Here is a 23,494-nt window from a genome sequence, read left to right on the forward strand (position 1 = left end):
CTTGCTGCTGCAGCTGCTTATCCAACGGCGGCAGGGAGCACAATGACTGACCAACCGACACTGGCCGTTCAAAACAATAACAGAAGACAGACGACTACATGAATTTACTCTATTCAGGTACTAAGGCGCGATGCTACAACTGTCAAATACTATAATACGCCCGAAATATATGAATTAAACAATGCAAGTACCCAAAAACAGGCTAAGAAATTAATTAAACTATCTAACAAATAAGTAAGCTAGGGTTATACGACTTGCTGCTGCAGCTGCTTATCCAACGGCGGCAGGGAGCACAATGACTGACCAACCGACACTGGCCGTTCAAAACAATAACAGACGACTACACGAATTTACAGTATTCAGGTACTAAGGCGCGATGCTACAACTGTCAAATACTATAATACGCCCGAAATATAATTAATTTCTTAGCCTGTTTTTGCGTACTTGCATTGTTTAATTCATAAACTATCTAACAAATAAGTAAGCTAGGGTTATACGACTTGCTGCTGCAGCTGCTTATCCAACGGTGGCAGGGAGCACAATGACTGACCAACCGACACTGGCCGTTCAAAACAATAACAGAAGACAGACGACTACACGAATTTACAGTATTCAGGTACTAAGGCGCGATGCTACAACTGTCAAATACTATAATACGCCCGAAATATAATTAATTTCTTAGCCTGTTTTTGCGTACTTGCATTGTTTAATTCATAAACTATCTAACAAATAAGTAAGCTAGGGTTATACGACTTGCTGCTGCAGCTGCTTATCCAACGGCGGCAGGGAGCACAATGACTGACCAACCGACACTGGCCGTTCAAAACAATAACAGAAGACAGACGACTACACGAATTTACAGTATTCAGGTACTAAGGCGCGATGCTACAACTGTCAAATACTATAATACGCCCGAAATATATGAATTAAACAATGCAAGTACCCAAAAACAGGCTAAGAAATTAATTAAACTATCTAACAAATAAGTAAGCTAGGGTTATACGACTTGCTGCTGCAGCTGCTTATCCAACGGTGGCAGGGAGCACAATGACTGACCAACCGACACTGGCCGTTCAAAACAATAACAGAAGACAGACGACTACACGAATTTACACTATTCAGGTTCTAAGGCGCGATGCTACAACTGTCAAATACTATAATACGCCCGAAATATAATTAATTTCTTAGCCTGTTTTTGCGTACTTGCATTGTTTAATTCATAAACTATCTAACAAATAAGTAAGCTAGGGTTATACGACTTGCTGCTGCAGCTGCTTATCCAACGGCGGCAGGGAGCACAATGACTGACCAACCGACACTGGCCGTTCAAAAGAATAACAGAAGACAGACGACTACACGAATTTACACTATTCAGGTACTAAGGCGCGATGCTACAACTGTCAAATACTATAATACGCCCGAAATATATGAATTAAACAATGCAAGTACCCAAAAACAGGCTAAGAAATTAATTAAACTATCTAACAAATAAGTAAGCTAGGGTTATACGACTTGCTGCTGCAGCTGCTTATCCAACGGCGGCAGGGAGCACAATGACTGACCAACCGACACTGGCCGTTCAAAAGAATAACAGAAGACAGACGACTACACGAATTTACACTATTCAGGTACTAAGGCGCGATGCTACAACTGTCAAATACTATAATACGCCCGAAATATAATTAATTTCTTAGCCTGTTTTTGCGTACTTGCATTGTTTAATTCATAAACTATCTAACAAATAAGTAAGCTAGGGTTATACGACTTGCTGCTGCAGCTGCTTATCCAACGGCGGCAGGGAGCACAATGACTGACCAACCGACACTGGCCGTTCAAAACAATAACAGAAGACAGACGACTACGTGAATTTACTCTATTCAGGTACTAAGGCGCGATGCTACAACTGTCAAATACTATAATACGCCCGAAATATATGAATTAAACAATGCAAGTACCCAAAAACAGGCTAAGAAATTAATTAAACTATCTAACAAATAAGTAAGCTAGGGTTATACGACTTGCTGCTGCAGCTGCTTATCCAACGGCGGCAGGGAGCACAATGACTGACCAACCGACACTGGCCGTTCAAAACAATAACAGAAGACAGACGACTACATGAATTTACTCTATTCAGGTACTAAGGCGCGATGCTACAACTGTCAAATACTATAATACGCCCGAAATATATGAATTAAACAATGCAAGTACCCAAAAACAGGCTAAGAAATTAATTAAACTATCTAACAAATAAGTAAGCTAGGGTTATACGACTTGCTGCTGCAGCTGCTTATCCAACGGCGGCAGGGAGCACAATGACTGACCAACCGACACTGGCCGTTCAAAACAATAACAGAAGACAGACGACTACACGAATTTACAGTATTCAGGTACTAAGGCGCGATGCTACAACTGTCAAATACTATAATACGCCCGAAATATAATTAATTTCTTAGCCTGTTTTTGCGTACTTGCATTGTTTAATTCATAAACTATCTAACAAATAAGTAAGCTAGGGTTATACGACTTGCTGCTGCAGCTGCTTATCCAACGGTGGCAGGGAGCACAATGACTGACCAACCGACACTGGCCGTTCAAAACAATAACAGAAGACAGACGACTACACGAATTTACAGTATTCAGGTACTAAGGCGCGATGCTACAACTGTCAAATACTATAATACGCCCGAAATATAATTAATTTCTTAGCCTGTTTTTGCGTACTTGCATTGTTTAATTCATAAACTATCTAACAAATAAGTAAGCTAGGGTTATACGACTTGCTGCTGCAGCTGCTTATCCAACGGTGGCAGGGAGCACAATGACTGACCAACCGACACTGGCCGTTCAAAACAATAACAGAAGACAGACGACTACACGAATTTACAGTATTCAGGTACTAAGGCGCGATGCTACAACTGTCAAATACTATAATACGCCCGAAATATAATTAATTTCTTAGCCTGTTTTTGCGTACTTGCATTGTTTAATTCATAAACTATCTAACAAATAAGTAAGCTAGGGTTATACGACTTGCTGCTGCAGCTGCTTATCCAACGGCGGCAGGGAGCACAATGACTGACCAACCGACACTGGCCGTTCAAAAGAATAACAGAAGACAGACGACTACACGAATTTACACTATTCAGGTACTAAGGCGCGATGCTACAACTGTCAAATACTATAATACGCCCGAAATATAATTAATTTCTTAGCCTGTTTTTGCGTACTTGCATTGTTTAATTCATAAACTATCTAACAAATAAGTAAGCTAGGGTTATACGACTTGCTGCTGCAGCTGCTTATCCAACGGCGGCAGGGAGCACAATGACTGACCAACCGACACTGGCCGTTCAAAACAATAACAGAAGACAGACGACTACGTGAATTTACTCTATTCAGGTACTAAGGCGCGATGCTACAACTGTCAAATACTATAATACGCCCGAAATATATGAATTAAACAATGCAAGTACCCAAAAACAGGCTAAGAAATTAATTAAACTATCTAACAAATAAGTAAGCTAGGGTTATACGACTTGCTGCTGCAGCTGCTTATCCAACGGCGGCAGGGAGCACAATGACTGACCAACCGACACTGGCCGTTCAAAACAATAACAGAAGACAGACGACTACATGAATTTACTCTATTCAGGTACTAAGGCGCGATGCTACAACTGTCAAATACTATAATACGCCCGAAATATATGAATTAAACAATGCAAGTACCCAAAAACAGGCTAAGAAATTAATTAAACTATCTAACAAATAAGTAAGCTAGGGTTATACGACTTGCTGCTGCAGCTGCTTATCCAACGGCGGCAGGGAGCACAATGACTGACCAACCGACACTGGCCGTTCAAAACAATAACAGAAGACAGACGACTACACGAATTTACAGTATTCAGGTACTAAGGCGCGATGCTACAACTGTCAAATACTATAATACGCCCGAAATATAATTAATTTCTTAGCCTGTTTTTGCGTACTTGCATTGTTTAATTCATAAACTATCTAACAAATAAGTAAGCTAGGGTTATACGACTTGCTGCTGCAGCTGCTTATCCAACGGTGGCAGGGAGCACAATGACTGACCAACCGACACTGGCCGTTCAAAACAATAACAGAAGACAGACGACTACACGAATTTACAGTATTCAGGTACTAAGGCGCGATGCTACAACTGTCAAATACTATAATACGCCCGAAATATAATTAATTTCTTAGCCTGTTTTTGCGTACTTGCATTGTTTAATTCATAAACTATCTAACAAATAAGTAAGCTAGGGTTATACGACTTGCTGCTGCAGCTGCTTATCCAACGGTGGCAGGGAGCACAATGACTGACCAACCGACACTGGCCGTTCAAAACAATAACAGAAGACAGACGACTACACGAATTTACAGTATTCAGGTACTAAGGCGCGATGCTACAACTGTCAAATACTATAATACGCCCGAAATATAATTAATTTCTTAGCCTGTTTTTGCGTACTTGCATTGTTTAATTCATAAACTATCTAACAAATAAGTAAGCTAGGGTTATACGACTTGCTGCTGCAGCTGCTTATCCAACGGCGGCAGGGAGCACAATGACTGACCAACCGACACTGGCCGTTCAAAACAATAACAGAAGACAGACGACTACACGAATTTACAGTATTCAGGTACTAAGGCGCGATGCTACAACTGTCAAATACTATAATACGCCCGAAATATAATTAATTTCTTAGCCTGTTTTTGCGTACTTGCATTGTTTAATTCATAAACTATCTAACAAATAAGTAAGCTAGGGTTATACGACTTGCTGCTGCAGCTGCTTATCCAACGGCGGCAGGGAGCACAATGACTGACCAACCGACACTGGCCGTTCAAAACAATAACAGAAGACAGACGACTACGTGAATTTACTCTATTCAGGTACTAAGGCGCGATGCTACAACTGTCAAATACTATAATACGCCCGAAATATATGAATTAAACAATGCAAGTACCCAAAAACAGGCTAAGAAATTAATTAAACTATCTAACAAATAAGTAAGCTAGGGTTATACGACTTGCTGCTGCAGCTGCTTATCCAACGGCGGCAGGGAGCACAATGACTGACCAACCGACACTGGCCGTTCAAAACAATAACAGAAGACAGACGACTACATGAATTTACTCTATTCAGGTACTAAGGCGCGATGCTACAACTGTCAAATACTATAATACGCCCGAAATATATGAATTAAACAATGCAAGTACCCAAAAACAGGCTAAGAAATTAATTAAACTATCTAACAAATAAGTAAGCTAGGGTTATACGACTTGCTGCTGCAGCTGCTTATCCAACGGCGGCAGGGAGCACAATGACTGACCAACCGACACTGGCCGTTCAAAACAATAACAGAAGACAGACGACTACACGAATTTACAGTATTCAGGTACTAAGGCGCGATGCTACAACTGTCAAATACTATAATACGCCCGAAATATAATTAATTTCTTAGCCTGTTTTTGCGTACTTGCATTGTTTAATTCATAAACTATCTAACAAATAAGTAAGCTAGGGTTATACGACTTGCTGCTGCAGCTGCTTATCCAACGGCGGCAGGGAGCACAATGACTGACCAACCGACACTGGCCGTTCAAAACAATAACAGAAGACAGACGACTACGTGAATTTACTCTATTCAGGTACTAAGGCGCGATGCTACAACTGTCAAATACTATAATACGCCCGAAATATATGAATTAAACAATGCAAGTACCCAAAAACAGGCTAAGAAATTAATTAAACTATCTAACAAATAAGTAAGCTAGGGTTATACGACTTGCTGCTGCAGCTGCTTATCCAACGGTGGCAGGGAGCACAATGACTGACCAACCGACACTGGCCGTTCAAAACAATAACAGAAGACAGACGACTATGTGAATTTACTCTATTCAGGTACTAAGGCGCGATGCTACAACTGTCAAATACTATAATACGCCCGAAATATATGAATTAAACAATGCAAGTACCCAAAAACAGGCTAAGAAATTAATTAAACTATCTAACAAATAAGTAAGCTAGGGTTATACGACTTGCTGCTGCAGCTGCTTATCCAACGGTGGCAGGGAGCACAATGACTGACCAACCGACACTGGCCGTTCAAAACAATAACAGAAGACAGACGACTACACGAATTTACACTATTCAGGTTCTAAGGCGCGATGCTACAACTGTCAAATACTATAATACGCCCGAAATATAATTAATTTCTTAGCCTGTTTTTGCGTACTTGCATTGTTTAATTCATAAACTATCTAACAAATAAGTAAGCTAGGGTTATACGACTTGCTGCTGCAGCTGCTTATCCAACGGCGGCAGGGAGCACAATGACTGACCAACCGACACTGGCCGTTCAAAAGAATAACAGAAGACAGACGACTACACGAATTTACACTATTCAGGTACTAAGGCGCGATGCTACAACTGTCAAATACTATAATACGCCCGAAATATATGAATTAAACAATGCAAGTACCCAAAAACAGGCTAAGAAATTAATTAAACTATCTAACAAATAAGTAAGCTAGGGTTATACGACTTGCTGCTGCAGCTGCTTATCCAACGGCGGCAGGGAGCACAATGACTGACCAACCGACACTGGCCGTTCAAAACAATAACAGAAGACAGACGACTACATGAATTTACTCTATTCAGGTACTAAGGCGCGATGCTACAACTGTCAAATACTATAATACGCCCGAAATATATGAATTAAACAATGCAAGTACCCAAAAACAGGCTAAGAAATTAATTAAACTATCTAACAAATAAGTAAGCTAGGGTTATACGACTTGCTGCTGCAGCTGCTTATCCAACGGCGGCAGGGAGCACAATGACTGACCAACCGACACTGGCCATTCAAAACAATAACAGAAGACAGACGACTACACGAATTTACAGTATTCAGGTACTAAGGCGCGATGCTACAACTGTCAAATACTATAATACGCCCGAAATATAATTAATTTCTTAGCCTGTTTTTGCGTACTTGCATTGTTTAATTCATAAACTATCTAACAAATAAGTAAGCTAGGGTTATACGACTTGCTGCTGCAGCTGCTTATCCAACGGCGGCAGGGAGCACAATGACTGACCAACCGACACTGGCCGTTCAAAACAATAACAGAAGACAGACGACTATGTGAATTTACTCTATTCAGGTACTAAGGCGCGATGCTACAACTGTCAAATACTATAATACGCCCGAAATATATGAATTAAACAATGCAAGTACCCAAAAACAGGCTAAGAAATTAATTAAACTATCTAACAAATAAGTAAGCTAGGGTTATACGACTTGCTGCTGCAGCTGCTTATCCAACGGTGGCAGGGAGCACAATGACTGACCAACCGACACTGGCCGTTCAAAACAATAACAGAAGACAGACGACTACACGAATTTACACTATTCAGGTTCTAAGGCGCGATGCTACAACTGTCAAATACTATAATACGCCCGAAATATAATTAATTTCTTAGCCTGTTTTTGCGTACTTGCATTGTTTAATTCATAAACTATCTAACAAATAAGTAAGCTAGGGTTATACGACTTGCTGCTGCAGCTGCTTATCCAACGGCGGCAGGGAGCACAATGACTGACCAACCGACACTGGCCGTTCAAAAGAATAACAGAAGACAGACGACTACACGAATTTACACTATTCAGGTACTAAGGCGCGATGCTACAACTGTCAAATACTATAATACGCCCGAAATATATGAATTAAACAATGCAAGTACCCAAAAACAGGCTAAGAAATTAATTAAACTATCTAACAAATAAGTAAGCTAGGGTTATACGACTTGCTGCTGCAGCTGCTTATCCAACGGTGGCAGGGAGCACAATGACTGACCAACCGACACCGGCCGTTCAAAACAATAACAGAAGACAGACAACTACACGAATTTACACTATTCAGGTACTAAGGCGCGATGCTACAACCCGTTAGGGCAATGCGGCGGAATCTGGCGATAATGGGCTACGGTAGCATAAGAACCACTCGCGTGCACAGTCTCTGCTGGGCGCATGTCTATGTCGGCTGGACCCTAGACAACTGGATGGCCGTGGCCAGGGGCCCTATTCTGTATCGTTCATACCGACCGCTGTAGTAGGTTAGTCTTGGTAGTGACGTCATTTTCGGTTCTTTATCGAAATATCCTATTCAGTAAGCTTCTGAGACTTGTTACCGAGCGGTCCTCCCACCGATTTTACGACAATTGTACCGAGATGTTTTGGATTTCGGTCTGGCCCTGTAGATCGGTGAGCTGTGGTTTATGTACAACTGTAATTCGTTACTTTAATCATATTTGGCGGTTTTAGCTTTGGATCTAATGGCTGTGTTACTAAAGAATCACCAGAGGACGCATCCGGTTAGAAAGTGAGTTTGTAATCGACTATTTTCCTTTGTTAGAAATATGGTTAAGTTAGGTTGTTACAGTGAATGATTAAACTTACAGAAAACGTTTTTTTTTAATGTAAACATCATTAAATATGAAGACATCGGCTTTGCTTATGTATATTACATGAGTATGAACTGACGTTACTAGTGGCTTTGTGTACTTTTTCCCACAAATGGGTTAGTTAGTAATTATCGAAACGCCGGCCGCGGTGGTCTCGCGGTTCTAGGCGCGCAGTCAGGAACTGTGCGACTGCTACGGTCGCAGGTTCGAATCCTGCCCCGGGCATGGATGTGTGTGATGTCCTTAGAACTACTTAAACCTAACTAACCTAAGTTCTAGGGGACTGATGACCACAGCAGTTGAGTCCCATAGTGCTCAGAGCCATTTGAGCCAATTATCGAAACGTGTTTAAAACTTTCAAGTAACAATGGAAAGCAATTATGTCAAGTCTGATATTGGAAACCTTCCAAAGTATCACGCATTTATGACTTACGCAGCACTGTTTGGCAACGAAGTCAGCCTACGTTCCTGTACACAATACTACAATAATTGAGGACTGTGTGTCGGTTGTTTGGCGTGGCCAAGTGGTGCCGGCATGGCAGCTCGGTGTGTTCGGTCAGAGGGCTGCTCGCCCTCTGTAATAAAAACTGATCAAGGAATCAACGATCAACTTGAACGGATGTCTTGTGACGTCCACCCAGACCAAACGCGACGAACAATACCGAACCAAATGAAAAAAAAAGTGATGAGCGCGGGGGAGTGCGATACGAAAGGTCACGGGTTCGCGCATGGGTGCATGTAAAATTTTTTTTTTCCTCTTCATACATGCAACACGTTCTGAGACATTGTTATTCGTGTAAGTTAAGATTTTTCTGCAATATTGGTTATTACTTACATGCAAGAGCGCACTATCTCAATAATCATTTCGTCATTTCTGTGTGTGCAAAATAGGGAATATGAAATTGCTGTGAGCTAAACAGCCGACAGTGACCTTCATATTTTTTCTTGTCAATAATAATTCACCATTTTTTCCGGACATGTAGCGATTTCCGAGTATGCGGTTAGACAGGAATCCAAGAGCACGACTTAAATCACTGAGAATGTAAGCAGCAGCAGTCATCTTCATAGTCTCGCTTGTCACAAGTATGTATCTGCGATCGAATCCTCAACAACAGTAGACAGAGATGAAACATCTCTGCCGTAATATTTTTAGACTGTAGCACCATATACGAAACATTTTTATTCATGAGATGCATGTTATAAACTTCGACGAACTGTAGCAGCCTTCGAAAATGCGTTTTTCTTTCTTTTTTTAAAAATTTTGTTTTTAAGACCCAAATCGTTGACGCATCATATAGGGAAGTGGGCTACTTAATCATTTGGATCTCTAGGAGCGTGTTATAACCACATTCTGTTTATCTTCTTTTTGTTTGAAGGGCGATGAAGGCGGGCACGTCAGCTCGATGGAATGCGGCGTCATGCGTTACGGCAACGTAAACGCAGTTTTCGGTACTCGGAAGGAGAGCGCGCCCGTGTCGTGTGCTAGCCGCTTTGTGTTGGTGGCGCTGTGCGCGCTGCAGTGCGCATGCGCGGATCTGCGGCCGCTTGCTTGTGATTGGCTTGCGTCACACGAACCGAGAACAGCGCTTCGCTTCTCTAGACCCGAACGGTATCGCTACCGAAATGCATACTGAATAACGCAGGGACTCTAATTCGAGTTCTAGACCGTTCGGTGCTACTGAGTACCGAAACGATCGGCACAATGGCGGAAAGATACGGAATAGGCACCCAGGTCACGCGAGTCCAGATTGCAGACGATAAGAGCTGACGGCAGTGTTCGAGAGTGGCGCAGAGCCCACAAAGCTGTAGACCAAAGTAGTCCAACGAGGCACTGTGCGGTGGCTTCCCAGTTGTGTGGAATGGACCGGGTCCTCTGGTGACACTGAACCTGTCATTCGCTGGAAATGTTAATGTTCGGCTACTTGGAGACCATTTGCAGCCATTCATTAGATCCTCAAACAACGATGCTATTTTTATGGATGAAAAATCCCCATGTCACCAGGCTACAATAGTTCCTGATTGGTTTGAAGGGCATTCTGTACAATTGGAGCCAATGATTTGGCTGTCCAGATCGCCCGAGACGAATATCATGGGATGTTTTTGCGAAGTAATCGACAGGTGAGTTCCTCTTGGGCAAAATCCTGCACCAAGGACGGGCGCATTACGGGAGTCAGTGTCGCTCAGTATTTCTCCCCACGTGAACTGCTGCGTTACACCCAGAAACGGAGGCCTGAAACGATAGTAGCAGCTATCCCACGACTTTTCCGTATTCCTCGCTTGAACCTGTTTATTGCAAATATGTAAGTAGGCTGCCACGGGGTATTCTGCGTCGTTTCAAGCATCTGAAAGTTTACCTTATTTCAGCATTTCAATTCACGTTGTGCTTATTTTTAGCTGTGAAAAATCCGTTAGTGGTCTTATTCGGTTTAGATTCCATCCACCAGAGTAACACTCTCGGGTGGGTTGTGCAAGAAGTCTGTAATCGGTCTTACTTTTTATGCTGATTGCATTTTCCTAGTATTCTGCCAATGAACTGAGGTACGCCACTTGCTTTAATCATACAACTGAGAGAATGTGATCGTTCCATATAATATCACCAGAAATTTTTGCACCCAGGCACTTGTACGAGTTGATCGTTTCCAGCTGTGACCCATTTATGTTGTGATCATTGTTCACTATGTTTTCCTCTCATTTCGTCATGTGCAAAATTTTACGTTTCTGAAAATCTAAAACAAGTCTCCAATTGTTTTACCACTTTGAAATGTTATCCAGATCTCACTGAACATTTACGCAACTTTTTTCTAGTCAGAAATTTATTACACATTACTGCATCACCTGCGAATAGCTATCAATGTTGCCAACGGCCTTGCCGCAGTATTCATGCCGCCTCCCGTCAGATCACCGAAGTTAAGCCCTGTCGGGCTGGGTTATCACTCGGGTAGGTGACCACCTAGTTTGCCAAGCGCCGCGGATAAGCGGGATGCACTCAGCCCTTGTGAGGCAAACTGAGAAGCTACTTGATTGTGAAGCAGCAGCAGCAGCGGTCTCGTAAACTGACGTACGGCCGGGAAGGCGGTGTGCTCACCAGATATCCGCATCTAGTGATACCTGTGGCTGAGGAGGACACGACGGCCGGTTGGAACCGTTGGGCCTTCGTGGCCTGTTCGGACGTAGTTTAGTTACTTTTTCTAGTTTTTACTGTTACCATTGACTGTAACATTATTAGTATACGGCGTGAACAGGAAGGGACCAACCTCCGACCACAGATGTAAGTTGTGCAACCTTGGCATGGTGCCAATGTATGTCGTTGGCATTCGACGTGAATATTTCTGTATTAGCAATTATCATAAGCATGCTCCATTAAGGATACGGGCAGACCCTTGGTCTGGCAATATGTTTCTTATAAATCTGTAACCAATTCTTAGATCTCATGGCCACATTAATTGGCGTAAACGAAGAAAGCGCTAAACACACCTGTTCTACATCAGCGACGGCCTAGAACGCGTCACGTGTGCCGAGATTTGACACGCGAGCTGATCGCTTCCTGCTGACGTCACACTACTGCACCAGCTGACTGAGCGCGCATGCGCCGAACTACCAACACGCCGCACGCGACCCTGCATTCGCGTAAGGAACACCGCCCTGCTACCATGTGGCTTAGTTTCATATTACGACATTTGATAATATTAAGCTCTGTACAACACATCATGTTGAGCAATACTGAATCTTTGTTGGCTGTTCGTACACCTACAGAAAAATAACAATAACGCTGGGTTTGAAACTTCATTACACCAACAATATCGTGCGTCTCTCATCGTCACTCGTAGAATTCTTACAACGTTTAAGCTGAGATATAGAAGCAGACTTCAAAGTAGTCTACAGCATGCAGTATGATGTGGAATAAGTGATTCCAACTACATGTGAAACAAGCAAGTTTTATATTCTGGATCTACTGTACAGAATTCGCAATAACTACAATTCTCAACCAAACATATGACAAATACAACAAAATTATCACCATCAATTTATTATGTCTACAGTGAACCAAAAATAATTAAAGTACATATCCAGCACAAACTGAGACTGCCACGTAATCCTGACTTACAAACCTTTCGCACACAGGTGTCGATCCGGTGACGATAATATATCAGTGTTTGACGGTACACAGACAGACGCAGACACTTTCTCATAACTTTTGCAGCCTCATTGTGGAGACGGGGAAACTCTTCCCGAGGAAAACCTTCGTAAAATTCCTGGACAGTTTTTACGTAAAAATATTTGTCCTTTTAAACGGGAATTACACTGCAGAGCGATCAATTACATTTGCAAATGCACTGCAGTACTTTCAACGGAAACGGCAAAGGGTCTAGAAAATAGCTCAAAAACAGGTGTGCGACTGGCAGTGTCATGAAAACGTTAAGAAAATTGTGCCTGCAGTTCCTCCAACACGGAAACGAATTCCTCATATGTTGCGTTCTCTCTGAATACCACCCATTGCCCTATGCTCTCTAAAGTCATTTTCATGGGTTGTTCCTCCTACAGTGCGAGTTTCTTATTAAATGCATCCACTTTTTTTCATCAGATCAGAAATAAGCTGCTACTCACCTTCAAAGTCTTATTGAGAGCGTTCAAGTGTGCAGTCAGATCAACTAAAAAGGCGAGGTCTGCAATCCATTTTGGATCTTCTAATTTTGGCTCTGCCTTTCCTTATTTCTTCAGGAACTCAACAATAGCGAGTCTTAAATTGAAAAAATCTTTCGAGGCATGATCCTCGACTTAACCAACGTATTTCCCAGTGGTAAATAACATGTCCGTACTCTTCGTTCTGTCCATGAGAAACTGTTGAAACTGACGATGTACTAAGTCATGCGACTTCAAAAAATGTACTATGGTGACTACCAACTTCATCACGTACTCCAAATTTGCATAATTAGCACAAAGAGCTTCTTGGTGTGCGAAACAATGAATTCCGTACAAATCTTCTGTCGAACGTCCTAGTTTTTTACGCAACAATGCTACAAGCCCATTTTGAGCACCTCGAATTGCTGGTGCTCCATCCGTGGTGATTGAAACTAACATTTTCCATTTCAGGCCAACGGCTTCAACTGCCTCTTCAACCGCTTTTAGCAAGCCGGTACCCCTCGTTGTGTGTTTCATTGGTACTAAATCTAACAGTTCTTCCGTCACGTTCAAATTTGTGTCGACTCCACCAACATCAATCGCTAGTTGTGCTGTGTCCGAAATGTCGGTCGACTCGTCCAAAGCAATCGAGAATGCAATAAACTTGCAGGCACTATCAGTTAACTGCCTGTAGACATCCGCTGCCATACCAGCTATGCGGCGAGCTATTGTCTGTCTGGAAAGACTAATTTCACTAAACTTCTTTACTTCCAGTGGCGTCAAGAGTTCCGCCGCCTCAACAATACACTCCTTGATGAAATCACCATCACTGAAAGGCTTACTCGCTTTTGCAACTTTGAGCGCTGTTTTGTAGCTCGCTCTTAAAGACAGGTCGCTACGTTTGGTTGCAGGCTAAAAAAAGGAAACAAAAACTGAGTGAACTCTACATTCGAATTCTAACGACAAATATGTACAAATACAAACATCAGAAACACAAAAATTTGTAAGTGGTACTCGCGCGCGGTGTTTCACTGCATAACACTACGTCTTCTTAATTCCGCCAACTTGTTTGATCTATCAACCCAACTAAATCATTAAGTCCTTTGTGTGTGGTGTTATAATGCCGTTCTATTGCAAATTTGCGGTGCCCGGCGAGTATGCGACTGCATAATAGACATTGAGAATTTTCATCCTTCTCTTCGAAAAAATATTGCAATTCTCTTCAGCTCTGAAGGCTCGTGACGTTGTGTCGCTACTCCGCCTCTTTGTGAGGGTGCGTTCCATTGCAACAACCACTGTAGAGTACTTGTAAACTTCCTACGAATCGCTAAGAAATAGCGAGGAATAAACATGGCTGCCACTACGAATCAACTAATGTAAACTCTGCCGGATGAAAAGATGTCGCATCGCACAGCTAGTGTGATGTCGTGCCGTGGCGAGCAGTGCCGCGAAAGACCGAGGAAAGCCGAGCAGTGGCGAGGCGGACCGAGCTCTGGACGACACGCGTGCAGCACAACTCTTCACGCGTGCAGTTTGGCACGCCGTGGCCGTCCCTCATCTGCATGGCTACTCTGCTTATCACATTTAAGTGCCTGGCGGAGGGTTCATCGAACCACCTTCACAATTCTCTATTATTCTAATCTCGTATAGCGCGCGGAAAGAATGAACACCTATATCTAATTTCCCTTATTTTATCGTGGTGATCGTTCCTCCCTATGTAGGTAGGCGTCAACAAAATATTTTCGCATTCGGAGAAGAAAGTTTGTGACTGGAATTTCGTGAGAAGATTCCTTCTCAACGGAAAACGCATTTCTTTTAATGATGTCCAACCCAAATCCTGTATCATTTCTGTGACACCCTCTCCCATATTCCACGATAATACAAAACGTGTTGCCTTTCATTGAAATTTTTCGATGTACTCCGTCAGTCCTATCTGGTAAGGATCTCACACCGCGCAACAGAATTCTAAAAGAGCGTCGTGTAGGCAGTCTCCTTAGTAGATCTTTTACATTTTCTAAGTGCTCTGCCAATAAAATCATTTTCGTTAACCTTCCCTACAACATTTTCTACGTGTTCCTTCCAATGTAAGTTGTTCGTAATTGTAATACCTAGGTATTTAGTTGAATTTACGGCTTTTAGGTTAGGAACTAGTTAAACTTCGGTTACACGATGAATCAGTCTATTAGCACTCATGTGGGTGACCTGACACTTTTCGTTATTTAGGGCCAACTGCCACTTTGTGCACCATTCAGATATCTTTCCTAAATCGTTTTGCACTTTATTTTGATCTTCTCATGACGTTATTAGTCGATAAACGACGGCGCCACCTACAAACAACCTAAGACGACTGCTCAGATTCTCCCCCAGATTGTTTGTGTAGATAAGGGACAGCAGAGGGCCTGTAATGATACCTTGGGGAACGCCAGAAAACACTTTTGTTTTACTCGATGACTTTCCGTCAATTACTACGAACTGTGACCTCTCTGGATTTGTGATTTCCTGTCAGTCACATAACTGAGACGATATTCCATAAGCACGCAATTTCACTACGAGCCGCTTGTGTGGTACTGTGTCAAAAGCCTTCCGGAAATCCAGAAATAAGTAATCTATCTGAAATCCCTTGTCAATAGCACTCAACACTTCATGCGAATAAAGAGCTAGTTGTGTTTCACAGGAACGATGTTTTCTAAACCCATGTTGACTGTTTGTCTATAGACCGTTTCCTTCGAGGTAATCCATATTGTTTGAACACAATATATAGTCGGCCCCTGGTAGCCGAGTTGTCCTTATATTATTAAAACACAATATATGTTCTAAAATCCTGCTGCATATCGACGTTGACGATTGGGTCTGTAACGTAGTGGATTAGTCCTACTACCTTTCTTGAATAGTGGTGTGACCTGTGCAACTTTCCTATCATTGGGTACGGATCTTTCGTCGAACGAACGGTTGTATATGATTGTATACCAATCAGGTTCCTTTAGGAGTATGCTGATGCATTAGCTCCATACTTAACAGTCTGGACCAGAAGACTTGCTTTTATTAAGGGATTTAAGTTGCTTCACTACTCCGAGGATATTTACTTCTACGTTACTCATGTTGGCAGCAGTTCCATGTCTACATTTCCAAAGGCTTCAGATACTATACGCCACAAGCGGCTTCTAATGCAACTGCGCGCCTGCTGAGTGTCGTGGGAGTTGTGTGTCTGGACTCGTGATTTCCCATTGTAAAGGTCACAGGTCGTAGTAATTGGCGGCAAGTCATCGAGTAAAACAAAAGTAATATCTTGCGTTCCCCCATGAAGTGTTATAGGCCCTCTGATGTTCCTGATCTATATAAAAGATTTAGAAGAAACTCTGAGCTAGCTTCTTTGACTGGTTGTATACCATTTAGTAAATTCATCATAAGATAAAAACCAAAGGCAAGATGATTTGTACAACATATCTGGATGGTGCGAAAAGAGACAATTGACCCTAAATAATAAAAAGTGAAAGGTCGTCCGCATGACTACTAAAAGGAATCCGTTGAACTTCGGTTAAACGATAAATCACACAAATGTAAAGCCTGCCAATTCAACTAAATACGTAGCAATTATAATAAAGAATACCTTAAATTGGAACGACCACATACAGTACGTAATATTGTGAGGAAGAGAAACCAAACACTGTGTTACATTGTCAGAATATTTAGAAGATGCAACAGGTCTACTAAACAAATTGCCTACACTCCTACGAAACTTCCTGGCAGATTGAAACTGTGTGTCGGACCGAGACTCGAACTCAGAATCTTTGCCTTTCGCGGGCAAGTGCTCTACCAACTGAGCTACCCAAGCATGACTCACGCCCCGTCCCCGCAGATTTAATTCCGCCAGTACCTCGTCTCCTGCCTTCGAAACATCTCGAATAAAGGATATAGCGGAGACATGGCTTAGCCACAGCCTAGGGGATGTTTCCGGAATGCAGGAGAGTTTCTGCGAAGTGCTAGTTCTGCAAGGTACGCAGGAGAATTTCTGCGAAGTTTCGAAGGTAGGAGACGAGGTAGAGCACTTGCTCGCGGAAAGCGAAGGTCCCGAGTTCGAGTGTCGGTCCGGCCACTTTTTTAAAATGCCAGGAAGTTTCATATCAGCGCACACTCCGCTGCAGAGTGAAAATTTCATTCTGCCCACACTGCGTTTGTCCATACTCTTGTGGAGTTCTGCTGCATGTGGGATCCGCATCAGATACGATTGATAGAATGCAAAGAAGGGAAGCTCGCTTTGTATTCAGGCGAAATAGGGTCACGGATATCATACACTACTTTGGGCGGCAGTTATTAAAACAAAAGCGTTTTTCGTTGCGGCGATATCTTTTCGCGAAATTTCAAACTTTCTCCTCTTGAATGTGAAAATAATTTTGTTAACACCCATCTACATAGGGAGAAATGATCCTTGTAATGAAATAAGAGAAATCAGAGGTGGCATGGCAAGACTGAAGTGTTTGTTTCGGTGAAACGGTAGAGAAATAGTGTGAAATAAGTGCCTCTCAGAGGGTTCATCAATCTGTCAATTGCACAGTAGTCATGTAGATCTAGATTGCATCGTTTCCTTTTGAGAGATTTTTAAAGAAGCATTCTAGAGGTAGATGAAGATTAACATAAAATTTTTAACACACATTGTTTAGTCACCTACCATTGTAGTTTATACATGATTCCCATCAAAAGTTGCTAATATCAAGTCAACATTAGCATCAAAAGGAAACTTTAGAGCCTTATTAAGTACGTTCGATTTTTCAATAACACTTAGTACAGCGACTAGAAAGTAACCAATCAGAAATTTCCAAGTACTATTAACAACAGTTACCATAAATGTTAGTGTCTCATTTGCAACAAGAAAGCTACCATGTTCAAGTCAAGAACGATAATCTTCATACCAAACAAACGAAAATTCAATGTGTTTCCTGATAGCAGTTTCATCAAACAGCATTGCACACAGCAATTTCTTGACCTTGTTCATGAATTACTGATATTTTACTATGAGTGCAGCTGCTGCTTCAGATTCTTTGCTGAATCCGGGATTCCCACTTACAGCACTGTACCACCGTCTCAATGTCTTTACATAGGCAGAAATGTACTGAAATTTCTCGTGACACAACTATATGCCTTGCTCCTGCAGAAATTGAGAGTTATAGCGAAGGTTCGAAGAGTTGATGGGCACTTTTGTCTTGTTTGACCTCCACTGCCATGCTTTAATAACTCGGAGGTCAGCAATATGGCAGCATCACTTTGGCATACGTGTCACCTGCAAAGTGTTCTTTATATATTCATAACGAGAAATTACATTGATATGGAATGAGAAAACAACAAAACGGAATTAACTAATAACTAAATGTTTTCACAGTGGGGTCACATAATAACCTGTTGTTGTGATCTTCAGTCTTGAGACTGGTTAGATGCATCTTTCCATCCTACTCTATCCTGTGCGAGCTACCTCATCTCCCAGTACTTACTACAACCTGCATCCTTCTGAATCTACTTAGTGTAGTCATCTCTTGGTCTCCCTCTACGATTTTTACCCTCCACGCTGCCCTCTAATACTAAATTGGTGATCCCTTAATGCCTTAGAACATGTCCTACTAACTGATCCCTTCTTGTAGTCACATTGTGCCACAGACTCCTCCCCAATTACATTCAATACCTCCTCATTAGTTATGTGATCTACCCATCTAATATTCAGCATTCTTCTGTAGCACCACATTTCAAAACCTTCTATTCTCTTCTTGTCCAAACTACTTATCGTCCATGTTTCGCTTCCATACATGGCTACACTCCATACAAATACTTTCAGAAACGACTCCCTGACACTGAAATCTATACTCGATGTTAACAAATTTCTCTTCTCCAGGAACGCTTTCCTTCCCATTGCCAGTCTACCTTTTATATCCTCTCTACTTCGACCATCACCAGACATTATGCTCCCCCAATAGCAATACTCCTTTACTACTTCAAGTGTCTCATTTCCTAATGTAATTCCCTCAGCATCACCCGACTTAATTCGACTACACTCCATTATCCTTGATTTGCTTTTGTTGATGTTCATCTTATATCCTCCTTTCAAGACACTGTTCTGTCCAACTGCTCTGACATAAAAACTTTGAGGTTCACCGATGACATTGTAATTCTTTCTTCTCCATGGGTTTTAATACCTACTCCGAATTTTTTTTTGCTTCCTTTACTGCTTGCTCAATATACAGATTGAATACCACCAGGAAGAGGCTACAACCCTGTCTCACTCCCTTGTCAACCACTGATTTCCTTTCATGCCCCTCGACTCTTAGAACTGCCATCTGGTTTATGTACAAATCGTTAATAGACTTTCGCTCTCTATATTTTACCCCTTCCACCTTCAGAATCTGAAAGAGAGTATTCCAGTCAACATTGTCATAAAATAGGTTAAGGAAAGACAAACCTAGCATTTTTAGACTTAGTACTGATCCCACGACTTGTCTTAGAAGCTTTCTCTGACTCACGTGTTCCAATATTTCTATGGAGTCCAAACTGATGTTTCCTGAGGTCAGCGTCTAACAGTGTTTCCATTCGTCTGTAAGGAATTCGTTTTAGTATTTTGCAGCAATGACTTAGTAAGCTGATAGTTCGATAATGTTCACATCTGTCAACACCTGCTTTCTTTGGGATTGGAATTATTATATTCTTCTTGAAGTTAAGTTGGATTAGATTAGTTTTTCGTTCCATAGATTCGTGTTGAGGAGATCTTCGTAGATGTATGAGACAGGCGAAAAAAAAATTGGCTGTTCCACATCTTCCTCACCAGATGGTAGAGTTTTGTCAGGACTGGATCTCCCATGGCTGTCAGTATTTCTAATGGAATGTTGTCTACTCCCGGGGCCTTGTTTTGACTCAGGTCTTTGAGTGCTCTATCTTCTCCCATTTCATTTTCATCTACATCCTCTTCCATTTCCATAATATTGTGCTGAAGTACATCGCCCTTGTATAGACCCTCTGTATACTCCTTCCACCTTTCTGCTTTCCCTTCTTTGCTTAGAACTGGGTTTCCATCTGAGCTGTTGATATTCATACAACTGGTTCTCTTTTCTCCAAAGGTCTCTTTAATTTTCCTGTAGGCAGTATCTATCTTACCCCAAGTGAGGTAAGCCTCTACATCCTTACATTTGTCCTCTAGCCATCCCTGCTTAGCCATTTTGCATTTCCTGTCGATCTCATTTTTGAGACGTTTTTATTCCATTTTTCCTGCTTCATTTACTGCATTTTTATAGTTTCTCCTTTCATCAATTAAATTAAATTTTTATTCTGTTACCCAATGATTTCTACTAGCCTTCGTCTTTGTACCCACTTGATCCTCTGCTGCCTTTACTACTTCATCCCTCAAAGCTACCCATTCTTCTTCTATTGTATTTCTATCCCCCATTCCTGTCAATTGTTCCATTATGCTTTCCTTGAAACTCTGTACAACGTCTGGTTTAGACAGTTTATCTAGGTCCCATCTCCTTAAATTCCCACCTTTTTGTAGTTTCTTCAGTTTTAATCTACAGTTCACAACCAATAGAATGTGGTCAGAGTCCACATCTGCCCCTGGAAATGTCTTACAATTTAAAACCTAGTTCATATATTTTTAATATCTGTGCTCATATTAAATTTAACACAGTTTGTTTGGCTAGGACAGCTGCTTCAAACCAACCTCAGGACTGAAGACCACGACAACAGCAGGTTGATTAGAATGACTCTCCTTTGATACAAGTTGATGCTTTCTCATTCGTATTTGCATAACCTTTTGAACAATACATTTGGTCATTTAATTTTTTTAATAATGCAATTTCCCCATGAAGATCGTGCCTGTGAAAATGAAGTTTTTGCAGCTTCAGATTTTCATCTTTCACAACAGAACTGTCAATTTCAGTATTCCTTTTTAAATTCATATTGAATAGTTTAAATAACCAGTAAATGTCACTAAAAAGCTAAGTATTTGGTTAGTTACTCTAAAGCGTCCCAACAAATAATAATAACAATAAATATTTGTGATTTATATGTCATGCCAGGAGATGACAACACTTTTTCTTGCCAGTTTCTTATCCAAAAGAGAGATCTTGTTCTCTTTTTGTTAGTCAATTTTTAGTACTCTGTACCTCAGTCTGTAAAAACAGAACCATTGTAGGACAACTTTATTGTCTGTCTGTCTGTCTACCTGACTGTTCAACACCCTTTCTCTCAAGAATGAGTAGATATATCAAATTAAAATTTATGTCACATTCTAAGGTCTATGGTCCCTTGACGATATAATAAACGTTAGGTTGTAAGTCATTAGAATCAAAAGTTACAGTTTAGCTTCTATGTCATTACTACCAAAAGATACAGTCATTTATGTCTCTTATTTTGTTAGACATTAATGCATACGTGAGAACCTATAGGTTACTTCCTCTAGACAGAGAATCATGGAATTTGACGACAAGAGAGGTTTCATAGTTCAAATAAAGGAAAAAGTTAGAAAATTGCGAGTCCATAATTATATTGCACGAAACAGCAGTTTTTTGGTGTCCGTTATCTGACTGATTCCTGAGAAAAAGGTGATTTAGCAAACAGCTTGACAAACAGTCACTGTATTAGGATGAAATCTGTGTCACATACTGAGGTTTATAGACCTTGAAATGTTAAGCTTCTAAGTCAATGCAATCAAAATATGACCATTTATGTCACATATTTTGATACTCGCAAACTGTCTCATTGCAACCAATGGGATATGTCCCTTTAAAGTATAATCACAAAACGTGGAAAGAAGGCTGGCTTCACAGTACAAGTACAGGAAAAGAATGAGAAATTTCTTAATTTTTAATTATATTACACGAAAAAAGTATTTCTTTTGTCATTTGTTATCCAATTTCAGAATTGAAATAAAAACATTGTCGAAAGTCTTGTAAACCCTGAGACCAATATCTTGCCCTTATCAGTATCCATAACAGACAAAAACCGTCGGATTCTCGATTCCCAGATTGGATGAATGCCTGTATATATAATTAAGTTTTTATGGAACCTTCATTGAGTGAGTTGTAATCGCCCTGTCCATTTTTTAAAATGACTCACTATATTATAACCATCCACAATTGCTATGCAGTGACTTTCCATATGTTTTGCAGTTTTATTAAGCAAATTTAAAATATGGCTATCAAAATGGGAGTAAATGTAAATCAGTTGATTGTCAGTGATAAGCATAAATAAGTTATGGAAAATCATTGGAGGATTTCCTTGTAAGCTGAAAAAATCACTTGTAGCAGCTTTCCAACTTTTTAATAAAGTATCTGCATAGGGTAAGAGAGACAGCCATCCTACGTGGCATTTTGCTTCATGAACGTGTGCATCCACTGATACCATGAGGGTTAGTTCATTTCTCTTTTTATAGCATAGTTGGCAAAGTAAGTATAAATTTTCAAAATTGCAGACAGTGTCATATGAGAAGAAAACCTGATGTCATATGTCATGAGCTCACTTGGCTCGCTTCAGGAACGATCCAAGTTATCCAGGACCAATACTTTTTATCTACTATAGATCTCAATTCTAGGTCAAAATCATATATTTTCGTTTAAAAACATCAGTTTTATATTAAATTACTTAAAAGATGAAATGAAAGTTAATATCTTTTATTATGATGTTCACTTATTATAAAATAATTCTTTTTCCTCACTAAAAGGTGAATACAAGACAATAAATTTAATATTTTTTTAAAAAAGGTGAATGTAAGAAAATAAATAAAATGGATTATGGTGAACATAAAAATGCAAATAATTCATTATAAAAAAGTCCAAATTTTCACAAAATGAATTCCAGATCATGAAATTCATTATTTCTATCTTTAAGTAATTTCATTCCTTTATATTTCAGTTTCATCTGTTGGTTTTCAATTAATTTAAAATTCCAGTTAGTAATGGTGTTACAATATCTGTCCGGTAAAATAACCTTAAACACGTTATTAAGTTCTATAAAATTTTTTCTCCATATCTAGTATTTAAATATGCACATTCAGTAATATTATATAAAACAGCTATTTCTAATACACTCCTGGAAATGGAAAAAAGAACGCATTGACACCGGTGTGTCAGACCCACCATACTTGCTCCGGACACTGCGAGAGGGCTGTACAAGCAATGATCACACGCACGGCACAGCGGACACACCAGGAACCGCGGTGTAGGCCGTTGAATGGCGCTAGCTGCGCAGCATTTGTGCACCGCCGCTGTCTGTGTCAGCCAGTTTGCCGTGGCATACGGAGCTCCATCGCAGTCTTTAACACTGGTAGCATGCCTCGACAGCGTGGACGTGAACCATATGTGCAGTTGACGGACTTTGAGCGAGGACGTATAGTGGGCATGCGGGAGGCCG

At 40.9% G+C, this 23,494-nt stretch overlaps 1 protein-coding gene across 4 annotated transcripts in view; it reads left to right on the forward strand.

Annotated features, from left to right (window-relative positions):
- The window catches only part of LOC126291794 (uncharacterized), a 146,181-nt gene that overhangs the window by 14,129 nt on the left and 108,558 nt on the right, over positions 1-23,494 (forward strand). The window lies entirely within an intron of this gene.

This window comes from Schistocerca gregaria, chromosome 9, assembly GCF_023897955.1.
Source record: "Schistocerca gregaria isolate iqSchGreg1 chromosome 9, iqSchGreg1.2, whole genome shotgun sequence".
Taxonomy (NCBI): domain Eukaryota; kingdom Metazoa; phylum Arthropoda; class Insecta; order Orthoptera; family Acrididae; genus Schistocerca; species Schistocerca gregaria.